This window comes from Rhinopithecus bieti, unplaced genomic scaffold (assembly GCF_001698545.2).
Source record: "Rhinopithecus bieti isolate Rb0 unplaced genomic scaffold, ASM169854v2 scaffold_23283, whole genome shotgun sequence".
NCBI lineage: Eukaryota > Metazoa > Chordata > Mammalia > Primates > Cercopithecidae > Rhinopithecus > Rhinopithecus bieti.
The window spans coordinates 1,078,212-1,092,816 of record NW_016810852.1 but is presented as its reverse complement, the minus strand read 5'-3'; the positions used below and the strand labels follow the sequence as shown (position 1 = coordinate 1,092,816).

Here is a 14,605-nt window from a genome sequence, read left to right as displayed (position 1 = left end):
ACCTCATGATGCTCTTGAGGTCACATTGAGAATGGGAAAAACGATGGTACTGACGTTGCTCAAAAGCACGATGGATTACACTTCCTTCCATATGACTGCCTCTTTTCAGCCCTGTCTTAGTTCAGCTACCTATTGTCAACAGTATCACCCGGGATCCAAAAGAAAGAATTAGCACTGTTCTCAAAGGAGGCAAAAGGAGAATGCTTTTGATGTTTCTCTCTGTGGGCACTCTGCTTGCATCTTGTAAATTCTTATGAGCTTGCAATAAATAGCACGTGCCAGGGAGCCCTGTTCAAAGTCCCTAGATGTATTATGTCACCCTCAACATCTTGGCATCTAATAAATCACTTACATCCATGTGTGTGCTCCCCATGGCCTGGTAGCCCCATATCCAATCTAGAGGAACCACAGAAAACAATTTTCTTAGCAAATGGGAGTAAATAAAGGACATTATCTTCAAACAACCCAGAAACTATAAGAAGTTGATAAGATAAAAAGGAATGTATTCCATCATAAAGGCCCTTACCAGGTAGGCAACATGGACAACGTGTTATGGACCTGATTACCAGAGAGTCTAGTCAGGGAAAAATCTCATACAAAAGGCTTCTTTTTCCCTCTGACCAGGAATTAGGACTAAATGCTAAAAGGAATCTCATTGCTGTGGTCAGAAAGAAGAAAACTGGACTCTAAATTTTAGTTCTATCATGTAGTAATTTTCTCTTCAATTACTTTCATCTACCTACAATTCAAATGTCTCAGATCCCCAAACAAAACCATCAAAAGTCCCACAGTTGTACAAAGAATTCATAGGAATGTTCCTGGTCTAATATGAAAAAAGAAATGGAGACAGTGTGTGTAAAACCATCTTTCTCCTTCCAAATGTGGGTTCAGGGTGCCATTCTCTGTGACATGCTATCTCTATACACACAGGCAATTGTGCATTTTAGTCACATGACCATTTTCTTCTTGTCCATGTTATGGAAATTCTTCTAAACCACAAAATGTTTTATCTGTAGATGAAAAGGGATTTTTGTTTATGCCCCTGAAGTTGAAGCTTCAGTGATACAGGCCCTAAGGTGGATGCTATAAGAACAGCAGAAAAGACAGAAACCAGGAGAGACAGCAAGAAAATGGAAGTAACTGCAGAGACCACGAAGCAGAATTCAGCTCCTTTTTTTGAAACTTAACATCTGCTTCCTCCATCCCTCCTAGAGCACCTTGTTTCCCAGGAATGAAGAACCAGGAAAAGCCTCAAGTGCTGTGGTTGGAAATGAGTGAGCCAAAGGCAGATTCACCATTAAAATGTGAAACCATTACTGCACAAGGAAAGAAAACAACACCATGTATGCTAGTGGTAAGTAGAAATGCCATCACATTTGGAGCATGAAAGCCGGAGGCAGTACTCGCAGTGAAACAAACTGTCAACTATGGCTGGAAAATCCAAGTGACCTTTCAAATAAGGAATTGGGCCGGGCGCGGTGGCTCAAGCCTGTAATCCCAGCACTTTGGGAGGCCGAGACGGGCGGATCACGAGGTCAGGAGATCGAGACCATCCTGGCTAACACGGTGAAACCCCGTCTCTACTAAAAAACACAAAAAACTAGCCGGGCGACGAGGCGGGCGCCTGTAGTCCCAGCTACTCGGGAGGCTGAGGCAGGAGAATGGCGTAAACCCAGGAGGCGGAGCTTGCAGTGAACTGAGATCCGGCCACTGCACTCCAGCCCGGGAGACAGAGCGAGACTCCGTCTCAAAAAAAAAAAAAAACAAAAAAAACAAAATCAAATAAGGAATTGTTACCTACCCAGGTGGACAGTAATTTTCGGTGGTTCTTAGTCTCTGCCTCAAGTGAGATTTCTGGCAGCAGACACTGCATCACACGTCTTGTTTCTTTTATCCCAAAGCTTCTCCTTTCAAAATGTGATGAAAAGTTGAAATAATTGGGTTTTTTTTTTTTTAAAGACAAAAGGCCTATACTCCATATAAGCTTTGTAACTGCTGAATCCTGTGGCCTGGGATGTGGGACTTAACCTCTGATCTTCAGTCTTCTCAGCTACAAAATGAGGATAATAACAGCCACCTTCTTGTGTTACTGAAACAATAAAATGGAAAATGTTCACAGCCCACTGTCTTGCCTATTATGAGTAATCAATAGATATTAGTTGCTTTCTTCCTTCTCCTACTCACCAGGACTAAACTCTACTCTGAGTCACTAGCATCCCAGGCAGCTCAGTCCCCTGATTTTAAGGAACTTCTTTCCCAAGGGACTATTGATGGAAAAAAGCACTGAGTTTTTGGGAGCCCCACAAACATGGGGCTAAGCCACTGGTTTGCAAACACTTTTAAAGCACTTAACCCTTTATTAAAAGAAAGCTCATATAAATGCATATAGATCTAAGTTAAAACCTGGCTTTTGGCCTTTCTGCTCCCCTGAGTGCCACCCCACCAAGGAAGTCTCTAAACAGAGTTCCAAAAGCTTGCACTTAATGGTCCCCACTTGCTCTCTTTAATCTATGAATACCATTGACCCATTTTGTATGCATGTTAGGTTTTTGTAGATATAAATCTTTCTCTAAGAGCAACTCTCATTTTAATTAGCCTTCAATCCTTAGACAAAACTCAGAAACATCTGCCACAATGTCTGGATTTTTATCATTAGAAATTTACTCCTTTGAATCTTGAAGGCTTTTTCATTTTGCAATAGTCATCCAGAAATTATAAACTCCCTGACAGAATCTGTGCCATATTCAGGGTTTTCGACCAGTCTGTAAGGATAAGTGCAGCCTGACTAAATGATAGATGCTCAAGACAGAAAATGGAGAAGCCAAGAACAGATAGAGTAGACAGAAAGCTAGAGCTAGAAAAAAAGACTCCTTGTGCCTCGAAATAAACCCTGTCCTCTAACTCTTAGACTTTTCTATTATTCTCTAAAGAGACACAATTTTATCTGATATATGAAACAAAACCTTTCCCAAAATTTGCACTGTCTTACTATTCAAGGCAAAAGATAGATTTCGGATGTAATTTCAAAACTAAAGAGGGTGATTGTTATTTATTGTCTTCATGCTGTTATTAAGTACCTGTTCTGGACTTTGTTAAAAATATGTAAAGAAATAACTCAATTTCATGTCTTGAAGACATAAATTAAGAAAAGTAATCAAGAACTCACCATGGGTCCACAGTGGAATTTGTGGCATGCCTATAGAGTTGAAGAAGGGTCACCTCTCTTCTCTGACACATGAAAAGAAGAAAACAAAATTCATGAAGATAAGAGTAGACCTAAGAGGATAATTTCTTAATCATTTAATGTATATTTAATGTACAGATGCATAGTATTTTCCCCCAGAGCATCTATATATTGTCCCCTTTTGATAAAGACCTTTACTACATATTATGCAGTCTGGGGCTTGGGGATAATTAGCGGGATAAAAGTTGTGTCCCACTTTCTCCCCCTCACAGCAATATTAACCTAACATCCCAAAACTTGAATTGTAAAACTACAGTCAGTTCTGTTATAATGTAATATGGTATTCCTAAACATCACCATGCTATGCAAAATTGTACAACAAAAATTACAGGGTTTAAGAAGAAAATGGGAGCACAACATTTAAAAATGCTGTCAATGACATGTAAACAAAAGATAGGAACCAAATAAAAATGATAGTTGTACACAAGTTAAATGGCTAGTAAATATTGCAAAAAATGTGACTCCTTATCTTGAAAAAAAACCTGAAGTTTGCCTATGTATGTGAATTTAGGAAGGCTGCAGCTTGTAAGTTACTGGGAAATGGAGGAAGGAGGGTTAGTTGAAATCAGACAATGTGGAAAGGTCAGGTGTGGAGGGATACAGCTGATAATACACATAGTGAGCTGACAGAGCTGGTAGATATGCACATGCCCATTTTGTGTATTCTTCCATAGCACAATACAACAGAGTGCAATTTCTGCATTCACCCAACATTCCCTGTGGACAAAACCGTGCATAAGAAAATGCAAAATCACATTGTGCTCAGATCACCTCCTAATATTTCAATCGCGTTGAAACAAATTTGTTTTCAAAACAAGCGTGATAGCAGAACTGACTATATCTGGAATTTTCAGGCTCTTATCTCTAACTGCCACCCTTCATTCCACTTGCAGAATAAATGTTCCCAATACAAACCTCATCTTTTGTTTAAGATCTCTTAGAAGAAGCAGACAGCTCAGATGAATGTTTCAGGTGATAAACGAGGCAGGATCTTAAAAGACAGAGAGATTGCGGTTTGCTCAGTTCTCCATCAAAGTTTCCTTGCTGAAGTATAATTGAGCCTGATATTGAAGAGCAGTGGAGTTGGAAGAGAAGGCACGGCATAGACAAGCTGACCTAGGACCCAGACCCAGGGCCAGGCTCTGTGCCTACAGGAAAGAGTCTTGTTTCTAACAGGGCTCAAGGTATTAGTAGCTGCTCTTGATGTTGACCTGAAAAGTTTTACATTTACTAGATGTTCCTATCTACCCTTTTTAACTTGCTAAGAATACCATCTGTGAATTTACCTAAATCTCCCTTTAAGCCTCTAGCTATCTTAAGGAATATTGTCATGCAAGAGCTGGGCAAGAGCCAGGAGCATAGTAATTGGGGCATTCGCTCACCATGTATTGAATTGAGCAATCACTGTTTGCAATGCCAGCTAAGTGGAAAAGGAAAGCTAAAATCACATTCTTATGAGTCTGGCAATTTCGTGGCAAGTCTCTACAGAGCTTTTATATTCTGTGGTGGACAACTGCTTTTTCCCTTACTCATTTTTCTCAACTATTGGTATTTAGGGTAGTACAATTCTTTTTTGTGCAGGACTGTCCTGCTCAGTTCAGCACAATCAGCACCCTTATCTAACACTTACCAAATGTCAGTCGTGCACCCTAATCACTGCAAATATCCAAAATGCCTCCTTCACAAACTCAAACACTTTTGGCAGGTTAGAGGGTTCCCTGAATGAGAACCACTTGCCACTGACGTCTCCTTCAGCTGCAAACTTCCTTCTCTCGGCAGATGCAGGCCTGCCCACTTCCTGAGATAAACACTCAAGCAGTTTTCATTCCTTTACCTTGGAGAGAATACACTACCTTGGGTACAACAGAAGACATTACAGCAGAGAAAAGGAGAAGAATAGGAAAACTCTATGTGCTCCTCACCATATTACCTTACTCTTCTTTAGACAGAGTCTCACTCTACTGCTCATTGCAATCTCCGCCTCCCAGGCTCAAGGGATTCTCCTGCCTCAGCGTCTTTTTTTCTTTTCTTTTCTTTTCTTTTGAGACAGGGTTTCACTCTTTCACCCAGGCTGGAATGCAATGGCACAATCTAGGCTCACTGAAACCTCCACCTCCCTGGTTCAAGTGATTATCCTGCCTCAGCCTCCTGAGTAGCTGGGATTACAGGCATACACCACCACACCCAGCTAATTGTTTGTATTTTTAGTAGAGACAGGGTTTTGACATGTTGGTCAGACTGGTCTCAAACTCCTGACCTCAGGTGATCCACCCATCTCAGCTTCCCAAAGTGCTGGGCCCGAGTCACAGCACCCAGCCTCAGCCTCTTGAATATCTGGAATTACAGGTGTGTGCCACCATGCCCACCTAATTTTTGTATTTTCAGTAGAGATGGGATTTTGCCATTTTGGCCGGACTGGTCTTGAACTCCTGACCTCAAGTGATTCGTTGGCCTCAGCCTCCCAAAATGCTGGGATTACAGCCGTGAATCACTGCACCTGGCTTACCTTACTCTTCTTATGCGTGAAATTTTGATATAATTTACGTCTCAGAACAGTCCTATAAAATTGGCCATGGGAAGAAAGCTGTGACTCAGGGGTCTGTCCCTGGACAGGCTGCTGATTTGGGATTAGAATCTGGTTGTCCTCATGTTGCTTCCTCTTATGCTCATTTTGCCAGCCCTTACTGCTGTTTCTTGGCCCTGGGAAAAGAACCTGAACTCTTTTTCACTAGCATCTGACTTCCTTCTTCCATATTCTGCAGAAACTTGAGTTTGCCATTGATGCTGTTGATCAAATATTTCCAGCTCTCTATCTTCATAGCACATGGTGGTATTATACTTCCAGCCCACCTCTGGTTCTTCAAAGCAGCATTACTAGTTCTGGCCAATAAACTGTGAGCATTTAACAGCCAGTGCAAGAAACTCATTCTCTTTTCCCTCTGACGTAACAACTGGCAGCATTTAAGATGCTGGCTGCTCTGTCAGCATGGATCCAAAAGTCAGGAAATGTTGAAGTAGAAGCCTCAGCTGACCCAAAATGGACAGCTAGCATGAGCAAGAAAAAGCCCTTTGCTGTAATAAATCACTAGGATCTGAGAGTTGTTTGTCATCACCGTGTGACGTATCTTATCCTGACTGATACAGAATTATCTGCTTCTCCCAACATTTGCTCCTGAGTCAGTTCTCAGGTGTTTTGATGGAATAAAATAACTTCTCAGATCCATCCCCTATACCACATACACACATGCGCACACACACACACACACACACACACACACAAACACAGGGGCCAGATTCCTTATGAGTTAGTGCCTCTTCTGCACATCTTCCTTAGTCTGACGGTTAATACTGAGTGTCAATTGATTGAACTGAAAGATGCAAAGTATTGTTCCTGGGTGTGTTTGTGAGGGTATTGCCAAAGGAGATTCACATTTGACTCAGTGGGCTGGAAGAGGCAGACAAACCCTCAATCTGGATGGGCACCATCTAATCAGCAGCCAGCATGGCTAAAATAAAAGCAGGTAGAAGTTGGAAGGACTTGACTTGCTGAGTCTTCCGGCCTTTGTCTTTCTCTCATGCTGGGTACATCTGCCCACAAACATCAGACTCCAAGTTCTTCAACTTTTAGACTTTTGAACTTACAACAGTGATTTGCTAGGGGCTCCTGGACTTTCGACCACAGACTGAAGGCTGCACTGTTGGCTTCCTTACTCTTGAGGTTTTGGGACTCGGACTGGTTTCCTTGCTCCTTCGCTTGCAGATGGTCTATTGTGGGACTTCACCTTGTGATAATGTGAGCCAATACCGCTTAGTTAAACTCCCCTTCATATATACATCTATCCTATTAATTCTGTCCCTCTAGAGAACCCTAATATACTTAGGATTTTTAAATTTTAGCCATTTCACCTCTCACACTCTTTCCCCTTTTAAGAGTCTCGCTCTGTCACCCAGTCTGGAGTAGAGTAACACAATTTCGGCTAACCACAACCTCTGCCTCCTTGGTTCAAGCGATTCTCATGCCTCAGCCTCCCAAGTAGCTGGGACTACAGGTGCATGCCACCACATTCGGCTAATTTTTTATATTTTTAGTAGAGACGGAGTTTCTCCATGTTGGCCAGGCTGGTCTGGAACTCCTGACCTCAGGTGATCCGCCCACCTTGGCTTCATAAAGTGAGCCACCGCACCTGGCTCCCGCTTCCTTCTGAAGCATCAGTCATTCTAGACAGTAGAATTGGCTCCAGGACACCCAGTTGTTTTTGTTTCACTGCAAGTTCTTTAATGATAGGGAATGTGCCTCATATCAACTCTGCCTACCATACAGTCTGGCACAGAGAAAGCAAAATACAAATACTTGTTAAATAACTAACCTTTGTAATCTAATGCTAGGAACAAAAGGGGAAGAGAAATTATCTAGGCAAACTATTTTTTTCTCCAAAAGCACTGAGAAGAATAATGAGTAAGAATACATATGCTAGAGGAGAAATATAGTACATTTTTAAAAGTTTGGAAACTTGGAGAGGATTATAAACATATAATCAATTACTACCACAATATAGAAGTTTTTCTTTTCTTTATAACCAAGAAGACTTCTCATTAATTACATCATGCTCCATAAGTTATACTTTATCAGCTATCAAATAAGAGACTTTTTATCTCATTCTAGATCTATGGCCAACAAAATATTCAGCTCCTAGTTAATATCTGATGAATCCCGGGATGACTCCAGAGGAGACTCGCTCAATAATCCAATAGCTCATTTCGCTCTCATCCTACTCAGTTATCCCAGACATCCACTGCCGCCAAAGTGAAATATGATATTGATCTTGCACTGCATTGTTCGGTCTCTGTGAATCCTTGGTGGTCATTTGCTACTGATAGATTAACACAAGTGTGATAATCACTTTGGAAGCAAACTGTCAAGTACATGCACTACCCTGGATGCTGTACTGAGCACCCAAGAAAACTGGCTTCTCCCTAAGGGGTGTGCTACATAATCACATTTGATAAAACTCAAAGCTATGCTGGAGAAGCAGTGGTTACTGCCAAAACATGCCACTGTTCGTGTCCTCTGAGATGGGGGTCTGTCTACCCCAGCCTTTCAATTTAGGATGTCTTGTTTCTTTCAATTTTCTGGGGATCTCATAAACCATAACAAGAATTTAACTTGAGGTGAAAATAATAGTAACAGTAGAAAAAAAGGAAAATTGTGCTAGCCAAATATTATACATTTTTATATGCATTACCTTGGAAAGGTGATATAGTAGTTGAGAGTAAGGACTCAAGAACTAATCTGCTTGACTTCAAATTCCAGCTTGCGACTCATTAGCTGAGCAAGTTACTTTAACTCTCTGTGCCTGTTTCTTCATGTGTGAAATTATCTTACACGTAGATCTGTTGTGAAGATTAAATTAGTTAATTTATGGGAAATATTTAGAATAGTGCCTGTCATGTAAGTACTCCTTAAGCATAGTTTTATCTTTCTTTAGAGAGATAGAGAATGAAATGGAGATAGAGATGCCTATGGGTGTGCATATGTGTATTTGTATATATTTTTGCATAGACTCGATGAGATGCATACGATCAATAAATCTGTTTCACAAAAAAGATCGTGAGAGTTAGTGGGGTAGGAGGAACAGTGAGTTAACGGCAAAGCCAGCAATTAAACCCAGGGCTTTTTTACTCTCAAGCATACGTTTTTAAATAGCAGACACATTGTTAAGTGATATTTATTAGTCAAGAAATGTTTCTTGAGTGTCAACTATGTGCCAAGCATTCTGTTAGGCATGGAGCCACGGGACTCTTTTACTCACAGCCAGAGCTGGGGAAAATGATGAAAGAAAAACCCACAACGTGTTTTTTGTGTTCCTTCAATGATACTCTAACCAATAAAGTCAAACCCTTTATCGTCCGCTTTTGCTCTTATGCCTCACTTAAGTAGATTCTCCCTGGGCAGCGTTCTAGAAATCATTTTTTATTCTCATACCCATTTCCTTGATACCTATTCTCTGAGAGCCTTTACCTTTGTTAAGTGACAGCAAGCTGTTCTGGTTAACTCAAATGACAATTAGTTCCCCTCATAGAAGAAGATAGATTAGGAATGAGTAAGTGCCCCATAGGTAAGCACAAACTGAGGCTATATGGTGATGACATAATAGATTTCTAAATTAGATCACAAATTAGACTAAAGAGACTTCCAAATCTAAGATAAAGCAATTATTCAATATGCTAAGATCAGCATTCTTGATTATTAGATCAGCTCTCATGGTAAGATTTCTTGTTCTATGCTCACAATACTAGGAGAACACGTTGGATAAAATAAAAATGTAGTGGTAACCTATTTTTAATGCCCCTTAACCAACCATGATACTTGGCCAGCCGATTCAATACCTTACACAGTGATCCATTTGAACTTGACATTGTCAGGATACTTAGTGGTACTATATGTGATCATGGTAACAAAAGAAAAGAAACTCTCTGTGATGTATGTGATGCCACCTCCAACTCCTAGACAGCAGAATCAGAAAATCGATCTGATGATTGAAAGTAGTTCACACAGTCAGATCAGCTAACTTTAATTAAGTAACTCCATTCTTTTCCTCCAAAAGGCCCAATTGTCCAAACTATATCCAAGCTAAATAATGCCGTATATTTTTCAAATTGATCTCCCAGGCCCTCTAAGTATGACTTTATCTCTTTCCTTCTCTACATAGGCAAGCTGTTAGAAAAAATTTCAGGCTTACTGTGTCACCTCCTTGCCTCCCATCTCCTCTTTGCTCTGCAAGGCCATTCTCCTCTTCTCACTTCCAGACCACTGTGCATGTCCAACCTGTAATTTTGAACTGCTGCTCTGCTATCTTATGTAAATCATACTCACATCCCCTCTTTGAGATTTTTCCAGAATCCAGGCTTTTTATGCATGGCTCTAACACTAAATCTGTCCTATCAGTCCTGACTCCCAGGGCATGAACACTGAGATACTGTTCAAATTTCTATCACAGTTTAGCTATAAATGGAAGCAGAAAAATAGGGTATTAGCTGGAGAGCAAGGTGGACACTATAACTTTTTTAAAAAGAGATGCAAGATATTTTAGTATCTTTGCTGTTGGAAATGATCCAACAGAAGGTGAAAAAATTGATAATGCAGGGGTACAGGGTACTTCCAGAAGCAAATTATTTACATAGGCAAGAATTTATTAAAAGCAATCAGTTATGTGGGTGATTTAATCTTTGCCCAGAAAAATGGAGGATTTCAACCTGAAAACTTTTGCAATCCTGTGTAATCTTTTAAGAAATTTACATTTTTACACAAATTTTAAAATTTCTACCGTAGTTTTTTTCAACGTATTTGAACACAAAACCATTCAACCAACTTGCCCTCAAGTCTTCATAGAATGATTGCTTTCAAATTGAGACGGGTAAAAGTTTCTCTAGATCCCCAGATACTGACTCATAACCAGAGTGAGGCAAAGCCCTGAAGTCTCAAGTTCACTGTAGTTTTCTATGAATTTAGAAGCAAAATTCATCACTATCCTTCCTGCTTCTAGGGGAAGTTAGGTAAATGACTCTTACCCTTTACCTCTGTCACAATGCATAGTGTATATTTTCAAATATTTACATTCTTGGGCATGACCCCAGTCTTGATGAGTCTAAATCTCCTGGGACAGTGAACACAAAAGGAAAAAATACAGAAATCTGCATTTTGCTTTGTGAACTCCCCCAGCTATTCCTGTGTGCGCTGAAGCTCAAATCCTGAAATAGAGAAGCAAATATGATGATTTCCATTTTCATTCCTGCTTTTAACAATGTGTGTCAGGCCATGTTCGGCATTGAACATGCAAGGTTAGAACATGATGGTCTCTGCCTTCAAAGGATTCACAATACAAAGGGAGAGAAATGGGAGCTAATCAAGGGCAATTCACAATGTGAAAGGCTTGTGACCAAGGAAGTCTAAGGATGCTGAGAAGGAATATCAAAACTGGGTTCAGCTGGGGGTGGGCGTGACGCCCAGAAAGGCCAGGCTTGCTCTCAAGATGAGTTCTGAAGGATGAGCAAGAGTTAGCTAGGAAATGACATACCGAAATCAAAACAGAAATATTTCCAGTTCTTATTTAAAAGATTTTACTTGTAATTTTTTTTTTATTAAATTGTGCAATGCATAATAAATTCTCATCCACAAAATAGTTCTAGCTATGAAATTGCTTTGGTATCATTTCACCAGTCTAGAAGTAACAGCTGAGGGTCTTTTCCCTTTAAAGTGATGGGAGGCCTCAAAAACATACATTTCTTGTCCTCAGACATAGAAAAGAAGGTTAAGAAAAGAGGTGAAAATTCAGCTCCACCTTAAAGAGAAAAGAGCTTTTAGTTGGAACTTAAAGAGCAAGACTTAGAGAAAGAGGAGAGAGCAGAAAGACAAAATAAATTTAAATCTCAAGTGGAAATGTTCTACTCAGCCCATGCAGGTAGGAAGATATAAGTTAAATAATACATAAAGGAAAAGTGTTTCTCTAGGTTTGAAAAATTAGAGGTGACAATGAAAACAGACTCCTCTATAAATTCCACATGAACCTATCCTGAGGGTTCCTGTTTGTCCTAGCCAGTCTGCCCTGAATTTCCCAGTGTAAGGGAATGGTATGTGCATGGTATGTGCACTATACATCTCCAAGTCCAACTTGACTTTTCCAGGGCAGACTCAACTTTGTGGTAAATTGGTGAAAATGGGTTATATATAATAAACTTTATTACAACGAAGATTTCTGCCAACAAAGCTGTTTTTACAGGTTAATATTAGCGAACTATACACACAAAACTTTGTTATCCAGTTGCAAATGATTCCTCTCTAAGAAAAAATAGTTATGTGTTAATAGAAGCCCAGCTTGAAGGCTACAGGGAGTGAGGCCCCACCTCCCTCTGCATTGGTTAGACCTGTCTGCAACCTGAATTCCTCTGCACTGAAGTCCTATCTGCAGTTCTAGTTTACCATTTTGAGGACAACTGGAAAACGACCACAATTTAGTCACTGTTGAAACCAAAATACATGAAAAACTAATAAAGTTCCCGTCAGAAAACAGACAGCACATTCATAACACGGACCAAGGAGAGTTTAAAGAAGGACAGAGCTAAGGGAAAAAGAAGGCAGGTGAAGCATCTCCAAGGATACACCCCTAGACCTGAAGGGGCAAAGAGGGAGAGGTGACCAGAATCCCGTAAGTCCTATATCTGAAGGAACCCGGTGACCGCCAGCACCTGTGCCAGCCATGGCTCAGGGGAAGGGACTGAGGAATAAAGGCTAGGTTGCTGACACAGAGCTCCAGTCAGCACCTCCCGCTGGCCAGAACAGAAAGCAAAGAGAAGTAAACCCATTGACTACAGGCCACGCCAGTTCCTGGGGCCCAAAGCAGATTAGAGAGGGGAAGAGTTGGGTTTTAGGAGCCAACAAAAAGTACTCAGTACAGAATCAAAAGTCGACTGCTTGCTGGACATGAAAGCTGTCTTTTGGTATTTAAAGTCGATATGGTCATATCACCAGTTTATTGAGGCACTGATTGCCCTCTTTGAGCAGCTTCTGCAATCTCACCCAGACTCCTAACAGCTGGAAATACCTGGTAAAAAACCTTCTAGTGGAAGATTCCACAGCTTACATAAAGAGTTTTTAACTCATTGGCCATAACTTTATCTAGGTTTCCAATTTTATTTCTTACTATTTCTCTGCTCATACCCAGAGATTTTGGTAAACTGGATTTTCAATATTCCCTCATTCATGGTGTACTCTTTCTTACCATTCAAAATTCAGTTCCACATTTAAGATTCATTCTGAATTCTGCCTTCTTCACAAAGCCTGATTTCCCACAATGTCTGACTGTCTAAGCTGGTTGTAATCTCTCCCTCCTCTAAACATAGACCTGTCGTTTAATCTCTTGAAGAATTTACCTTAAAACCCTGTGTGGCCGAGCATGGTGGCTCGTGCCTGTAATCCCAGAACCAAAGTGAGAGGATCGTTTGAGCTCAGGAGTAAGAGACCAGCCTGAGCAACACAAAGAGACTCTGTCTCTATAAAAATAAAAATTAGCTGGGCATGGTGGCAATCCTGTAGTCTCAGTTACTTGGGAGGCTGAGGTGAGAAGGTTGAGCCCAGGAAGTTACCTCCCTGAATTGCTTTCAAATAAATTGATTATAGATTTGAATAGCTTATTTAGCTCTCTCCAAAGAAGAAAAAGTTAAATCAAAAGATATATCATTATAGGTAGTACTGTTTTGGCTGAATGGAAGGTTTTATAAGACCTAACCATTGGATGGTTTTTGCCTTCAGCTCCTGCTAAATGGCAATATAATTTCAGATCGTGTAATTTCAGAAGGCCCCATTAACTTTAGGAATATACATGTATTAGTGAGTGGGGATGAGTTAAAGGAGACATACCAGATTTACCCAACCATTATTTCTTTGCTGGGAAAATTCCTATTCAGAAAAGGAGACAAGAAACTTTCACGGAACCCAGGACCTGTCTCCAAGTGCCAGGATTTATTATAAGATTCTGTCCCACTAGATCATCTGTGATTCTTGGCAGACAAGTGGATACTGAAGTCTTTTCAATTACAATGACTAAAGAAAACCTTTTTGTAAGATTTAATAAGCACACCGGCTTCTTTAATGGTTTTTAATATGTGCTCAGGCAACTCAAATATTGCCATCACAGCATAAAATTCCAGAGTCTTTTCAATATATTTCATGCTTTTTTAATGACTTCATTAGACAAATCAGTTTTTTGGCAAAGCGGGGCTAAAAAAAATTAATCTCACAGTGATTTGTGATAGCCAATGATCAGACAACACAGAATACATGCTTTTGGAATTGCCAACCTATTACAATAATGAGAGAAAGGGTACAGAAAGCAGAAAAGCAAGCTATTTACCTTACCCTTGAGGAGTTTATGATATACTTATATAGACAAGGTGAACTCAGAATATTGCAGCAAATGATACATAACAGCTCACAATCAAGAAGCACTATGATATGAGTGGGGAGTAGGAGGGGATGATAGTTTAGGGTTAGAAGAATAAGCTCTGTCTCTTATTTGCTGTGCATCTTCAGGACAGTTACACTATCCCTTTGAGTCCTCTTCTGGAAAAATACTTGCCTTACAAGGACATTTTGAGGATATAACAGGGAAATGTATGTGAAAGTAACATAATAAAATGTAAATAGCTATACATGTTCAGTTACTCCATAGGAATTTTTTAGGAGCTCACTGCATGCCAAGTACCATCCCCAGCATGACTGGGGATACAGATTTCAAAAACTGCAGTTTTCATATAAGGAGTAAGGAGACCTAAAACCATAAAAACCCTAGAAGAAAACCTAGGTAA

General features: G+C 40.2%; 1 long non-coding RNA gene across 5 annotated transcripts in view; it reads right to left on the bottom strand.

The window, feature by feature from the left end:
* LOC108542824 (uncharacterized) overlaps positions 1–14,605 on the bottom strand; it is a 97,619-nt gene that overhangs the window by 20,473 nt on the left and 62,541 nt on the right. For 4 of the 5 annotated variants that reach the window (XR_001889378.1, XR_001889376.1, XR_001889379.1 and 1 more), the window contains 5 exons: positions 8,488–8,635; positions 4,160–4,235; positions 3,167–3,228; positions 1,802–2,089; positions 353–396 (listed from right to left, as the gene is read on the bottom strand). This is a non-coding gene — a long non-coding RNA (uncharacterized LOC108542824). The remainder of the gene's footprint in view (positions 1–352; positions 397–1,801; positions 2,090–3,166; positions 3,229–4,159; positions 4,236–8,487; positions 8,636–14,605) is intronic. The other variant, XR_001889380.1, reaches the window with a different exon arrangement.